A 15,489-nucleotide genomic window follows, 5' to 3' on the forward strand; every position below is an offset into this window, starting at 1 on the left:
ATTAAAACTGTGTTTCCAAGAATAATTAAGGGCATGGGGAAAATCTTTTAGGAGGTACTGTTAAATGAAATAGAGTAGGATACTAACCTGTTGTTCAATATGTTCCTACTTTTCTTCAAAAAATATAGCTATGTGTAGAAAATATTATAGAAGGAAAAGGTCAAAATAGTTGTAGTAGGTAGATCTCTGGGTCATGGAATAATGGTAGATGATTTTTACTATTAAACTTTTATTTTCCAAACTTTCTACCAAATTTTACTAATAAGGTATATATTTCATTACCTCACTTCACACACAAAAACATTAAAATGCAAGAAAAATCATTCACAAATCACATTAAAGACCTTCCACATCTGTCCGTGCATAAATACTTATATGACACAAATTTAATAAAATAAAAGCCAAATTTGGGCAGCCTGGGTGGCTCAGCAGTTTAGCGCTGCCTTCAGCTCAGGGCGTGATCCTGGAGACCAGGGATCAAGTCCCACGTCAGGCTCCCTGCATGGAGCCTGCTTCTCCCTCTGTCTGTGTCTCTGCCTCTCTCTCTCTTTCTGTGTCTCTATGAATAAGTAAATAAAATGTTTAAAAAAAAAAGCCAAATTTAACTCTGGAAATGATTCACTTTTTTTCACTTAGCTTTTTGACACCTCTGATATACATATAAATATGTCTCTGTGTGTGTGTTGCCAATTGCCAATACTTTTGAATCATGGTCCTTCATGGGATACTCTTTTATACCACTTTTTTCAATATCTCTTATTTTTAAAAGTTTTTATTTTAAGAATAGGTCATAAACCCACAGCTCTTTTCATCTTTGAATATTATACTCCCCATTCATCCATAATTTTTCATTGTTATCATTTTAGTATACACACTATTTTGAATTCCACTCATAAATATTTTCATTCTATATAATCTTTAAAGTTCTATTTGATTCGCTTCATGAGAATGCCTTATTTATTTAATCATTTGCCTGCTGTTGAACATTGGATCTTTCTCCACTCTTGCTGCAATAGGCAGTATTATACAGAACTTTAAAACGTTTTAGAAACCTTAGACAATACGAGATACCAGGATGCTTCTGTTAGAATTCAAGAGGGAGGATTATTTCCATCCCATGCTGAGAGAGGTTCAGACGGAAAACTCCCATGGATTTAGTTACTCTGTCAAAGGATCTTACTTATTTTTAAACCTTCAATTTAGACATGAGAGTGTGAATTCAGGTAACTTTAATCTTACTACTTGTATATGTCTTACTAAATTAAATTCTAAATAAGATCTTGGGATCCTCTCATGCTTCTAATAGTAACCTGTTGTAGGTCTTATCCAGATGAATCAGATTTTTTATCAGAGGAAGCCTACTTTATGATCAGAAGAGCAAAACCCTAAGTATTAAAACCAGAGAATCTACTTTTAGCTTGGTACGAATACCCACAGGTGTCAGGACATGAGCCTCCTAGTCACTGCCCTCACTTCCTGCCTGGAGAGCATTGTCATCTGCATTTAGAACACTAGCCTTCATGCCCTCTGTAAGACCAAGCCACCTGTAGTCTCTTCCCCGAGTGATTTCTACTCTTCTATCAGCTTCATCCTCAATGTCTCTACTGCACCTCCAGCTCTGAGTCCAGTGGTGTTATACTTCATGTGCAAAAGTAGCCTCACTTTCTATTAAGCATTTCTTTTGAAAAAACACTGGGTCCATTGTCGTAAACCACTCATAGTCTCATTGCAGGACTCAGGATTCATATAACCTGGAAAAAAAGCACATATTCTAGAGAAAGCAGACCTCACTAAGTTTCCAAGCTCAGTGTGGTATGTGCTCTATAACCTGGTGCCATAGCCACCCTCTCTAAGCCTCATCTCTGAAGTGAGATTAATAATGGCTACCTTTCTAGGATGGTTATGAGGATTCAGTGAATTAAGAAACATGCTCAAATACCTAAAACACTTTCATTATTTTCACATCCAGCTTCCACACTATGGTATATAAGAGTATGATGTCATGAGTATCATTGAAACCTCCCTAGCATCCATCATTATGATGCCTTACCCTAGATTCAGTATGTTGTCCCAGCTGTGTAAAATATTGGCATTTTATTTTTTTTAAAGATTTTATTTATTTATTCATGAGAGACACAGAGAGAGAGGCAGAGACATAGGAAGAGGGAGAAGCAGGCTCTTCACAGGGAGCCCGATGAGGGACTTGATGCCCAGACCCTGGATCAGGCTTTGCACCGAAGGCAGACTCTCAACCGCTGAGCCACGCAGGCATCCCAGTATTGGCATTTTAGCTCATGTATTTACCTTCTTCTTCCACAAGACTGAGGCAGCATCACAATCAACTGCCACACTTTACCCTCTATATACATTTAATAAAACAGGTACTAGAGACCGAATTGGCTCCACCGATAAGAGATGTGATGCAGATAAAATGCATCATTGGATGATGAATCTAAGGGAGGTTTTAGGAGAATCAACCTAGCCCCTCTTTTGGATAAGAAGTCCCTTTGTCTCATTTTTACCCAAATCTCAGGCTTTTATTAAAGAGTTCCAACTCTGTTGTTCATTTATCCACTTATATAGCCAGCATTTACTGAGGATGTTCTATATCCCAGGCATTATTTCTTATGTCAAGAAAATGGTTTCCAAAGATCTGAGAATTAAAAGCACAGAAACATCATCAGTAAACAGACTGGAAGGAATTGCAGAAACCAAACAACTGTAGTAGGAAGAGAGCTGTGATACTGAGTTTCACTGGTACCCGAAAACCCAAGATCCTACTGCCAGTAAATGCGGTGTGACCTTGGCATATCCTGCTACCCCTTTTCCCCTCTAAATGAAGGGAGTAGAACATCCTTTCCTCCTTTTAGCATTACCCCATTGAGACTGTGGTTTTTTTCAGTCTACAGTGATTCTCATATATACTCAAAGTTATCAGAGATGCCTAGAGAAGAATGTTGTACAAAGGGTCCTGCCCTGAAATGTCTACATGCTCCAAATTCCTCAGCTTGAAAACACCCCTGTGAAACCTGGATTGGCAAATATTACACATTGATAACTATATATATTCCCTTCATTAAACTATATATATTCCCTTCATTATCACACACAATGAAGTCTTTGAATTCCAGATTATTAAAATTTCAGAATTTTGAAAATTGAAACTAGCCCAAACGAAGCAAGAACACTATCAGTTTATGGAAGATAATCACGAATAGGACTTCCCAAGCAGTTTGGAAAACAAAAATATTGAGCAGATAGTAATTAATATGCTTGTTTATAACAAGGATCCACGAATTGTTAGAGGTCACTGCTTATTACATGTTAGCAATTTTCAGGATGCTAAGTATTGAATTTTAAGTCAGGAACATGGCCAGGCGTGGTGGGGGTAAATAGACTGACCTAACTCCTACTCCACCCTTCTCACTGCATGCTTAGTTATGTAGACTAAAATTGCATTAGCTGGTTCTCAAAAAATAAACAGGGAGTTTTAGAGAGTGAATCCAAGTAGGAAGACAGGGCACTTTAGAAGAGTAATTGCTAAATCACAATTCAGATTTCTTTCCCTTTTTATGAACATTTTCCTTTCTTCAGTTTCAAAATACATGCTATAGAAAAATAACTAAAATAATCCAGAATTATGCAAAGTAGAAAGTAAAAGATTCTTTGCCTCCACCTCTCCCTTTGCCCCTGCTAATTCATTCTTTTCCCCAGTTTGGACTGTCTGTTCTGACTTTTCTTCTGTGTGTATGTGTGTACAGAGGGTGGGAGGAGGTAGTGGAAGAGCTGAGGGAACAGAGAGATCTGCAGCGTTTTCACTTAAAGATATATTTATCTTGAACATTTTTCTGTGTGCTCCTGATAAACGTGCATCATCCTTCAGAAAGGCTACGTAGCATTTCACAGTTGGATGTTCCCTAAGTTACATAACCCTTCACATACTCGCACCTGATAAAGTTATTTTCTAGTTTTTCTTCTATGAATAAAGATCTAATGAATAACCTTTCACTAGAGCCCGCACAGGCTAAATATACACCTATTCATTTTATTTTATTTTATTTTATTTTATTTTATTGTATTGTATTGTATTGTATTGTATTGTATTGTATTGTATTTTACACCTATTCATTTTAAATATTTGGCAGTTTCCTTTTAGAAACTTATTTTGGAAATCCTCCAACATATACAGAAATAGAAATTAGAAGAGTGAACAAACATGCACCCGTCGCCCAGGTGCCACAATTATCAACTCTGGCTAATGGGCCTCCCAACTCATCACCTACCCATTCCTCCCTCTTCTTGTTTGCTTTGAGCAAGTCCCTGACATTCCATCATTCCGTCCAAAAAATAGTGTATCTCTGAAAGATAAGGACTGATATTTAAACATAACCACAATACTGTTATCACATACTTTAAATAGCATTATTATCACATACTTTAAATAACATTATTTTTTCTGACCTAGCAAAATATCAGTAACACTATTGTTTTTGAGAGCATACCATAAATTCTCTAAATATATCCCTTAGATCAACTGGATTATTCATGTTTTCCATAAATTACTTAATTTTAATATACTTGATCTAAAAGATTTCTAAAATCATTGTTTCATATCCACAATGTGATTTTAGAATTGAATTTGGCTTTTACTTTCATATTTCAAAGCTACATTCTGGTATCCTATAAATTCATGAATTTTTTTCATGGTGGGTACATTTTGTCAGTCTAACATATCCATCTTTCTTGCAACTAGTATTTTTCACCTTGAATTCTTTTTTGCCTAGAATGGTAATTACTATTCCTGTTTTTTGCTGTTGTTTGTTTTACTTCTTTCTTGATCCTTCTACGCTTTCTGTATCTTTTCTAAAAGATTTGTCTCTTAGTATAAATCTGATTTTTAACCTAATCAGAGAGCTCTGCCATTTACAATCAAGAAAATTGACACTCTAGTTGCTATCATCTTGCCCAATATTTTCTGTTATACTTTCTTGTTGCTTCTTTTAAAATTATCCCTTACTGACTTTTGCTCCATCCGTTGAGTTTCTTTTTCTCTGCTCACTGTTTGGAAATTACACATGATTTTCTATTCTTCCTGTAGTTCTTTTTAATTTTTTTTTCCCAGATCTTTATTTAAAATTTTTCACACTTATGGGAACATTGCAAGAATAATGTAATGACAAGCATACCCTTCACCTAGATATATCAGTGGTTAGATTTTGTCACATATACTATATAAACACACAGGAACAATTATTTTGCCTAACCATTTGACAGTAAGCTATAGGAAAAGTAACACTTCACATCTAAATATTTCAGCATGTATCTCCTAAAGACAAAGGCATTTTCCAGTATAACCATAATGCAGTGATCTCAAAAAGTGTGCCATTGATACAATACTATTATTTAATGTCCATGTTCATATGTCTGCAGTTGTCCCAACAATGTCTTTTTTAGATTTTTTTTTTAAATAGAGGATCCAACCAAAACATTTGCTACCTTTTCTTCTCTTTCATGATATGAGTGTTTTTGAAGCATCTAGCCCAGTTGTTTTGTGGAATGTCCCTCAGTTTGGATTTGTCTAATTGTTTTTCATGGTTATACACAGTCCAAACATTTTTGGCAAGAATACTACATAGGTGAAATTGTTTTTATTACAATGTATCAAATTGGGAGGCAAGTGACATCGGTTTGACGATTACTGGTGATGATAGAGTTGACCATTTAGTTAAATTGAAGTTAGCCAGATTTCCCTATTGTAATTGTGCCTTTCCCTCTCTTTAACTAGTTTAATCTATGGTGTGACAATTTGAGAGTGTCCTGTTTACCAACAACCTTCCACCCAGTGGTTTTAGGATTTGTTGATGATCTGTGCCTGAGTCAATATTTACAAAAGTGGTTACTTGTACTACACTTAGGTAGCTCCTGCTCCTTTCTTATAAAGATTCATGTGAACTGTCACCTCCTCCAGAAAATTACCCCCAACCCCTCTCATTCTGATATGGATGCCTCTCTTCTGCACACCTGTACCAACATAACCTTCTTCGCTGAGTATAGTTCTGCTTTTAGGTTTCTCCCAAAAGTGGTTGAGATCCTTCTGTCAATAAGAGCTTTCCTTCTTCATTTCCATAGCATTTGTTGTTGATTTTGTGATGGTTTAAAAATTTTGTTTTAGTATCACTCATGTCATGGACCCTTTGAAAAAAAAATCATATGTGCTATAATTCATTTATAGTCAGTGTTTTTTGAAGGTCATGTTGTCTCAAATTTGGCAAGTACTATTACCAACATACTATTATCAAGATCATAAATAATAAGTTTTAAAGATTTCTTTGTATTTATTTTTGTCCTCAGAATATACTGCACTTAGCATAGAAGGTCTGAGTACTATGTTCCAAAGGCACTTGGATTGTTTTTTCATTTGGCTCTACTTTAATATAGGTTTTAGCCCATATTTGTTTAATTAATTTTATTTTTTGAATATGTAAACTTTGAATATGAACATGGTTAAAACAGCAGAGTATATATTCTTTTTAAGTGTAAACACTGAAGATAAACCATATGTTGAACCATAAAATGATTCAAAAAGATTAAAAGGATTGAAATCATACACAGTGTGTTCTGATCACAGTGGTATTACAGTAGAAATCAATAGCATAGACATATCTGGAATATCTAAATATTTGTAAGTTAAAAAAATACATAAATGCTCTACAAGTAAAGAAAGAAATTACAAAGGAAATTAGAAAATATTTTGGACTTAATAAAAATGAAAACACAACCTGTCAAAATTTGTGTAATGCAGTTAAAGTAGTGCTTAGAGAGAAAGGTATGCCTTTAAGTGCTTTTATTAGAAAAGATTAAAGTTTAAATTCAATGACCTAAGTCTTCCACATCAAGAAGCTAAACAAAAAATGAGAACCTTACCCAAAATATATGGAAGGAATAAAGAAGATAATAAAGGTGAGAGCTGAATTCAATGAAATATGAAATAGGCAAACAATAGGGAACATCAGTAAAGTCAAAAGCTTGTTAGTTGAAAAAAATAAAAGTGATAAATGTCTAGATATATTGATAACAAAAACAAGAGAGAGAATTCAAATGATAAATTCTAGGAATGGAATATGGATGATTAATATAGATCCTTCAGATATTAAAAGGATAATAAGGGAATATTATAACTGTATACCAATGAATTTGACAACTTAAATGGACAGATTTCTGGAGAGACACTACTAAAATTGATGCAAGAAGAAACAGAAAATATATGTTAAATGAGTTGGAATTATAATTTAAAACATCCCAGTACTAAATATAATGTGGTTTCCCAGATTGGATCCTAGAAAATATTGGTGGGAAAACTGATGAAATTTGTATAAAGTCTAAAGTTAATAGCATTTTACCAGTTTTAACTTCTTAGTTTTGGCAAATGTACCATGATAGTGTAACATGTTAACATTTGGAAAACTGGGGGAAGAGCATATAAATAAGAACTTGGTACTATATTTGTAAGTTTTATAGTTTTTTATTTTAAATTAAAATTTTTGTTTAAAATGAACAACGTAAAAAAATCCCAATAAGAAAAATTAGACCCAGATAGCTTCACTGATGAATTTTATCAAACATTCAAAGAACAAATAATACTAACTCTACATAAACCCTTCAAGAAAATAGAAGAGGAGGAAAATTTTTGCAACTTGATTTATTAAACCAGTATTTCTCTGATGCTAAAGCCAGAGAACGACATTGCAAGAAAACTATAGAATAGTATCCCTCATGAACAAAGATGCAAAAATTCTTAATAAAATATTGTAGAAAGAATAAAAGTAATACATAAAAAGGATACCGCATCATGATCAAGTATGGCTTATCCTAGGAATGCACGGCTGGCTTAACATTCTAATGTGGAAGTAATTCACCAAATTAACAGAATAGGGAGAGAAAAAAAAGCATACAATTCAATATGTGTGCACACACACACACACAGAGACACACACAAGCATTTGACAGAGTTCAGTACCAAATCCTAATAATATTTTACTTAGAAATAAAAAGGAACTTCTACTCTTTGATGAGTCAGTCATCTTTGAAAAAGCTATAGCTAAGAATATGCTTAGTGGTGAAATACCCTAAGATTGGAAACAAGACAAGGAATAATACTGCTCTTGCTGTTGTTATTCAACATTGTGCTAAAGGTCCCAGCCATTACAGTAAGGCAAGTAAAAAAAGGCACAGAGATGAAAAAGTAAGAAGTAAACCTATGTTTATTTGCAGAAAACATGCTCATCTACATAAAAAATTATTTAAAACTACAAAAAATACTAAAATAATTGAATTTAGCAAGGCTGCAGGATATAGTCAATATACAAAAATCAATTACATTTTTATATACTAGCAGCCAGAAATTGGTAACTGAAATTTAAAATACGGTATCAGTTAAAACAGGACACAAAATTGTGAAATACTAATGAATAATGTTAATAAAATATATATAAGACCTATATCATGAAAACTATAAAATGTCACTGATAGGGATTAAGACCTAAAGAAATGGAGAAATATACCACATTAGTGAATCAGAACACACAATATTTTTAAGATGTCAGTTTTGCCCTAAATGATGTATAGAGTCATTGTAGTCCTAACCAAAGTGCAAATGGATTCTAAAATTAATGCAAAGGAAAGGAACTAACATAACCTAATTTCAGTATTCATTAGAAACGCTGAAGCAATCAAAATACCGTGGCATTGGCATAAGGATACGCATACAGATAATGAAACGGACTGCATGGTTCAGAAATAGACTCACAGATCCATGCTCAATTATTTTTTGGCAAAGGTGCCAAGGTAATTCAAAGAGGAAAAGAGAATTGTTTCAACATATGGTTCTGGAATAAATGGATACCCTCATGGTGAAAAGGGGAATCCTGATGCTTATCCCACTCCATACAAAACTAAATGCAGAAGCTAGAATTCATAAACTTCTATTTTTTTTGTTTGTTCGTTAAAGATTTCTAAATGAATGCACAGGAGAGATTATCTGTGACTTTAGGGTAGGCAGAGATGACCTAGATAGGACACAAAAAGTCCATAAGCCAAAAGAGGAAAAGATTAATAAATTGAGCTTCATCAAAAAAATTTTAATAATTTCTACAGTTCAAGAGACAGTATTAAGAAAACAAAAGGCAAGCTACAGATTAGAAAAGTTATTTGCAGTACCTATATCTGACAATGGACTTGCATTGAGCATACATAGAAAACTCTTACATCTCAATAAGAAGATAAACAATCCAGTAAAAAATAAATAAAAGGATAAAATATTTTAAATAGTTCACAGAAGATAAACTGTGAAAAGCCAATAAGCCCATGAAAAGATTCTCAACATTGTTAGTCATCAGAGAAATGCAAATTAAAATCACAATTAGATACCATACACCCCTCCACTAGAATTGTTCCTAAAAAAAAATCACAAATGAAGTGTTGGCAAGAATGTAGAGCAACTGGAACTCTCATACCTTACCCGTTGGGAATGTACGACGATACAACCACTTTAGAAAACAATTTCTTATAAATTTAAACCTACTCTTACCATACTACTCCGCCATCTCATTCCTATGTGTTTATCCAGAAGAAAGGCAAAACATATCTACACAAAAATTTTGTACATGAATGTTCATGGCCGCAAGCCGTAAGCTGGAGGCTACCCAAATGTTCATCAACGGATGAATGCATAAACAAAATGTGATATATCCATCCAGTGGCATACTACTCCTCAGTAAAAAGGAATGGATTACTGAGAGACTCAATAATAACATGGATGGCTCTCAAAAATGTATTCTAAGTGAAAAATGCCAAACACGAGAGTATATGCTTTATGACTCCATATATATGAAACTTTAGAAAAAGGCAGAAAGCAAGCACGTCAGTTGTTGCCTGGGGACTGGATTGATTGAAATGGGGCAAAAGGTAGCTTTCCGTGGTGATGGAAATGTCCTGTAATTTTATTGTGATTATACAAGCATATCAATGTAATAAAATCTCATCAAGATGTACACTTTAAATGAATTTTACCACATGTCAGTGAAGTTGATTTTTCAAAATTGGCATGTTCAACACAATATTAAATGAGAACAAAGTTGGAGGAATGACATTATCTGACTTCAAGACTCACTATAGCTACAGTAAACAAGAGTGTGGTATTTGTGGAAAAACAGACCAATTGAACAGAATAGAGAGCCCAGAAATAGACCCACAGAAATATGGTCATCTGATCTTTGACACAGGAGCAAAGGCCATGCAATAGAGCAAAGAAAGCCCTCAGAAATGGTCAGAAATGGTGCTGGAAATGGACATCCAGAGGCAAAAAAAAAAAAAAAAAGTGAATCTAGATACAGTCCTTATAGCTTTCATAAAATAACTCAAAACAGATCCCAGACCTAAAACAGAACTATAGGGGCAGCCTGGGTGGCTCAGCAGTTTAGCCCTGCCTTCAGCTCAGGGCGTGATCCTGGAGACCCAGGATCAAGTCCCACGTCAAGCTCCCGGCATGGAGCCTGCTTCTCCCTCTGCCTGTGTCTCTGCCTCTCTCTCTCTCTCTCTCTCATGAATAAATAAATAAAATCTTTAAAAAAAAAACTATAAAACTCCTAGTAGATAACAGAAAATAATCCTAGATGACCTTGAATATGGCTATGACATTTTAGACATAATACCAAAGATCCATGAAAGAGATAATCGATAGGCTGGGCTTCATTAAAATTAAAAGCTTCTGTTCTGCAAAAGACAGTATCAAGAGATAAAGCAAGCCACAGACTGGGAGGAAATATTTGCAGAAGACACATCTGATAAAGGGTTATAATCCAAACTATACAAATAACTCTTAAAATAACAGTAAAACAATCCAATTTTTTTTAAATGGTCCAGAAACCTTAACAGACACTTCACCAAGATGTACAGATGTCGGATAATCATATGAGAAAAACACTTCACATCCTGTGTCATCAGGGAAATGCAAAGTAAAACGATAAGGTATCACTCTGCCGAAAATCCAAAACACTGACACCACCAAATGCTGATGAGGATGTGGAGTATCCGGAACTCTCTGTTCATTGCTGATGGGAATGCAAAACGGTACGGTCACTTTGGAAGACGGTTTAGCAGTTTCTTACAAAACTAAACTGCTTCTTACTGTAGGATCCAGCAATCACACTCCTTGCTATTTACGCAAAGGAGTTATGGCCACACAAAAACCTGCCCACGGATGTTTGTAGCAGCTCTGTTCATAACTGCAAAAACATGGAAGTAACCAAGATGTCCTTCAGGAGGGGAATGGATAAATAAATTGTGGCATGTTCAGACAATGGAATATTATTTGATGCTAAAAAGAAATGAGCTAATAAGCCGTTAATTAACAGACGTTCCAATCATACATTCTGATTCCAACTATTTTCAATTAATGTATCTTTGTAACTATTCCTTGACAATATTTAGAACCCTCTCATTTTTTTTTTCCATGATGGCATTCTGTTCCAGTCTGGGAACATACCATAGTGTAGTCAACCAGTATTGAATCAATGGGCGTTCACGTGGCTTTCCATTTTACTGGAGTTGTGCCTTTTGGCTGATTTTCTAGAGATAGAATTGCTAGGTCAAAGAATAAATGTTTGCATATTTTTGTTAGAAATTGCCAGATTCATCTCCAGATTGGGTTGCATCACTTGGCCTTCTCACCAGCAATGGAAAAAAAATGCCTATTTTACCCACACAAGTCCAACAGAACAGTTATCTGACTTCTGAATTTTTGTTAGTCTGATAGCTGGGAAATGGTATCACAATGTAGTTGTAATTTACACTCTTTTTCTCCAAGTCAGTCAGTGCCTGAGTCATTTGTGGTTTTCTTGTGGTTGCCAACTGTCTTTTCACATGTTCTGCCTGTTTTCTGATGTGTTTTTGGTGTTCTCCTCAGTTTAAGGGTTCCTTACAGATTAGGAATATTCATCTTTTATCTGTGGTTTATAGGGTGCTTGCCTTGTGAGCGAACTTAGTATTTTTGCCAATCAAAAATGTTTACGTAGCTAACGTTATCAGTCTTTTCTATCATAACATCTGATTTGGGATCATGCCCAGATTGTGAGATTTCACTCTTGGTTTCCTATAGTACTTGTGTGGTTTCCTTTTGAAAAATTTACTTTTCTGGTGCATTTGGAATCTTGTCTGGTGTGTTGTGTAATGTAGGGTATCCTATTTATCTTTTTCAAAATGCCTGTCCAGCCCTCCCAACAACATTTATGAAAGTATCGGTCTTTTCCTAATAATATAAGATGCCACCTTTATTATAAACTAACTAGTAGCCATATTTACTGCTGCCTTTATTTTTTAAATATTTTTAGATCTGAGTTGAGAATTAGCTAAATTTTATAGTCTACATCTCCATTCAAATCAAGAACTTCCTTTATCTCTTTAATGCACTTTCCATGCTCACCCCCTACCTCCCGTGTTTTGTTGAAATCATCTGGTATTTTGGTTCCAATTGGATTTTGCCTTGGTTTCATTCTTCCTGTGTTATCATCCTGGCTCTACTAACTTGGAATTATTTCTTAGCAACAGCAGGTGTCATTGGACCTTTATCAGCAGTTTCTTGGCATTCGTTATAAATTATACTGATATCCTTGCCCACCACTGTTTTGTGAAGCCAATTTGTTCCTCTGTTGTATTTCTTTTTCTTTTACAGACCTACAGGGTAACCTCAAGTAACTTTTTGGGAAAACTTTCATGAGTGGTACATTTCTAAGCCCTTGGTACGGTTTCAGGATTTCCATGTGCCAACAAAGAGTCTTAGGAGGCTAATTATCAGAGTATTTGCACTGCCCTCAAATACGTTGTTTTTAGGGCACTGGTTTCACTTGTTTCTTTGTACGTAATTTCTTCTCTTTTGCTTTGTTTTCTTTCTGATGGCCTTCAAAGCTTTTTCTTTGTTTGAAGTTCATTAGTTTATCGGTAATCAGCTAGATCCTGCTCTTCATTTCATTTACCCTACTTTGCATTCAGGGAGTCCTGTCATTCTAAGGAATAAGATCTATTTTTCAGTAAAAGGCAATTGCATGTAATTGTAGGTTTGTTGCTACTTTCTTCTCTTTCTGCTTTGCTTTTTTAACTCTTGCTTGCCAGATCTTCTCCTTGGTCCATCCTTCTCAACTTTTTCTGCTAATGATTTTCTTTTTGCCTTTTAACACTGCTCTCTGCAATTACCACTTGACTCAGTTTTACCATTGACCTATTCATAGCGTTTCTATCCATCAAGATTTACTTTCTGTCCATATATTAAAATTGAGATGCCTGTTTGGCAATTGTATTTTTATTCTAATGAGTAACTTTTAATAGCAGTAACTTCTTTTTTCTTTTGAAAAGAGAGATAATACCTCATCTCAGAACTCTCCAATGATATACAGCATTTGTTTAGGACTTTCTTCTCCACTTATCACTCTTATTTCCTAGGGTGTTGGCTTTCTTTGGTTAGGTCAGTGCTTCTCTTTTATGCTGTTACTTTTCATCAAATATTTGGTGATTCTTGTTTCTTTAAATGTTAAATGGCATTGAAATGCTCGATTGATCATTATTGGTTACTGAAGCGTATTTTCTCAAGACAAATGATAATCCCTCTTTTTGTTTTCGTGATCATTTTCTTTCACATATATGCAGTTACAGATTCTTCTGTGCTCATGGATTTCTGATCTGTCTGATTCCATTTGATTTATATTTTCGGTAAATTCTTACTAGCATAGTTTACTGATTGTGCCCTTTTCAAAACAGAGTATAATCATGAATTTATTCTGATTTTAAAATTTTTGTTTCATTTCAGATGAGAATGAGAAAGAAAAGTAAAAATCCAGTTCATATTTTTTTCAGTTTATGAAACAAAAATTTATCCCCCTCTGCACATAAGTCATGGCTGTTAGAAATAACAGATAGATGTCTCTGAGGGTGTCCCCTCTCCCCGACCCAGGCTAAGCATGAGCAGGACCTCACCTAGGGACATTGTCTAGATGAGATCCTAGTGATTGAGTGTTTGGGCCTCAAGTTTGCACATTCGATATCGGCCACCTCATCATAATAGGCTAGTGTATAAATCTTGATGCCAGTATTAATCTAAAACACAGTAGCCTACCTCTTCACTGACTTCATTTGTAAAATAATTGCATGAAATTTATAAAAACTCATTATGAGAATTAAAACGTTTTTCACTTAATTTTGTATACATGTAAAGTAATAGAAACCTTAAAAATTATTTTTTTAATTTTAGAATCACAGAATTAAAGATAGCCTGTCCAAGATATTGCTTGAGAAATGAATAGGTCACAGAACTACAACATTCTGCTTGGCCTGACCCATGATTTCTTTGTTTAGGCAGTCAATCATCAGAAGTAAGATTATAAATTATAGTGGTTTAGTAAACTTGGAATCAGAGCAGGAAGAGCTAGTTGAACGATTTCAGTGGTTGGTGCTTCAAGGAGCTGGAGAGGCAGTAGTAAGGTGATACTTTTGTGTTCAGGAAAGGATCATACCTACTAAGAGTACCAGTTTCCCATCACTTAACTGGAGTTCTTACAACCAAGAGAGTGCAACACAGATACGCCATTAGGCTGTCTACTTGACTTGTTTTTCAGTATTTGCATGCAGCTGCCTTCTCATCCTGTAGTTGCCACACCTTTACCTAACAAAACTGGCATAACCAGCTCTGGGATCTTCCGGCTGTTAGAGGTCACTGTGCCTCTTCCCCCCTATTGATCCCCTAGGTACCCAGGGCTGCATCGCCCATTTGGGGGACATGGCAGTCCTGAAGTCGTACAGGAGTTTGTTACTCACAGACGGGTACAGATGGTCCTGAGAAACCCCTTATAGCATGGATATGGGACTCCTGAGAGTCGGCAATGAGTGGATGGAGTGCTGCGAGTAGATGGTCAATCCTTTTGAGTTCAAGTAACCAGAGGGTCTCTACTAGAGTTGAAGCCAGCCCACTCCTCTGCCCCACCTTTTGAGATAATAGTGATTCTTCAATGGTGCCACCAACTCAGCCCTCCATTGACTTTATTTGCAGAAAATTGGCTGCATGAAATTTACAAATGAGACTCTTTATAAGAATGAAAACATGATTTCCCATTCAGTTGTTTACATCATGCCCAAAAGGCTGAAATAAACACTGCAACCTAGAATATTTATGCTATGATATTGGGTAAGCATGGCACGGCTTCCCCTGGGATTTCCTTTGGAGACTTTGCATTGCAAGAGGGGGCAGACCAGAATTGATGTCCCTGTGTCTTCCCTCAGACCAGCCTCCACACCCAGTCAGGGCAGAGACGCCCACTTTATCCTCCCAGCAGTCCTGCGAGAGCTAGAAGCGATCACATTAGTAAAGCTGACACTTGCTGTGTGGGGCGCGCTCTCTGTTCCCAGAGCTTCGTGTGGCCACTCCTTTAATAGACAATGCCTGTGTCT

At 35.5% G+C, this 15,489-nt stretch overlaps 1 protein-coding gene across 3 annotated transcripts in view; it reads left to right on the plus strand.

The window, feature by feature from the left end:
* Positions 1 to 15,489, plus strand: part of TCAF1 (TRPM8 channel associated factor 1) — a 52,170-nt gene that overhangs the window by 24,825 nt on the left and 11,856 nt on the right. The window lies entirely within an intron of this gene.

Source organism: Canis lupus, chromosome 16, assembly GCF_003254725.2.
Source record: "Canis lupus dingo isolate Sandy chromosome 16, ASM325472v2, whole genome shotgun sequence".
Taxonomy (NCBI): Eukaryota; Metazoa; Chordata; class Mammalia; order Carnivora; family Canidae; genus Canis; species Canis lupus.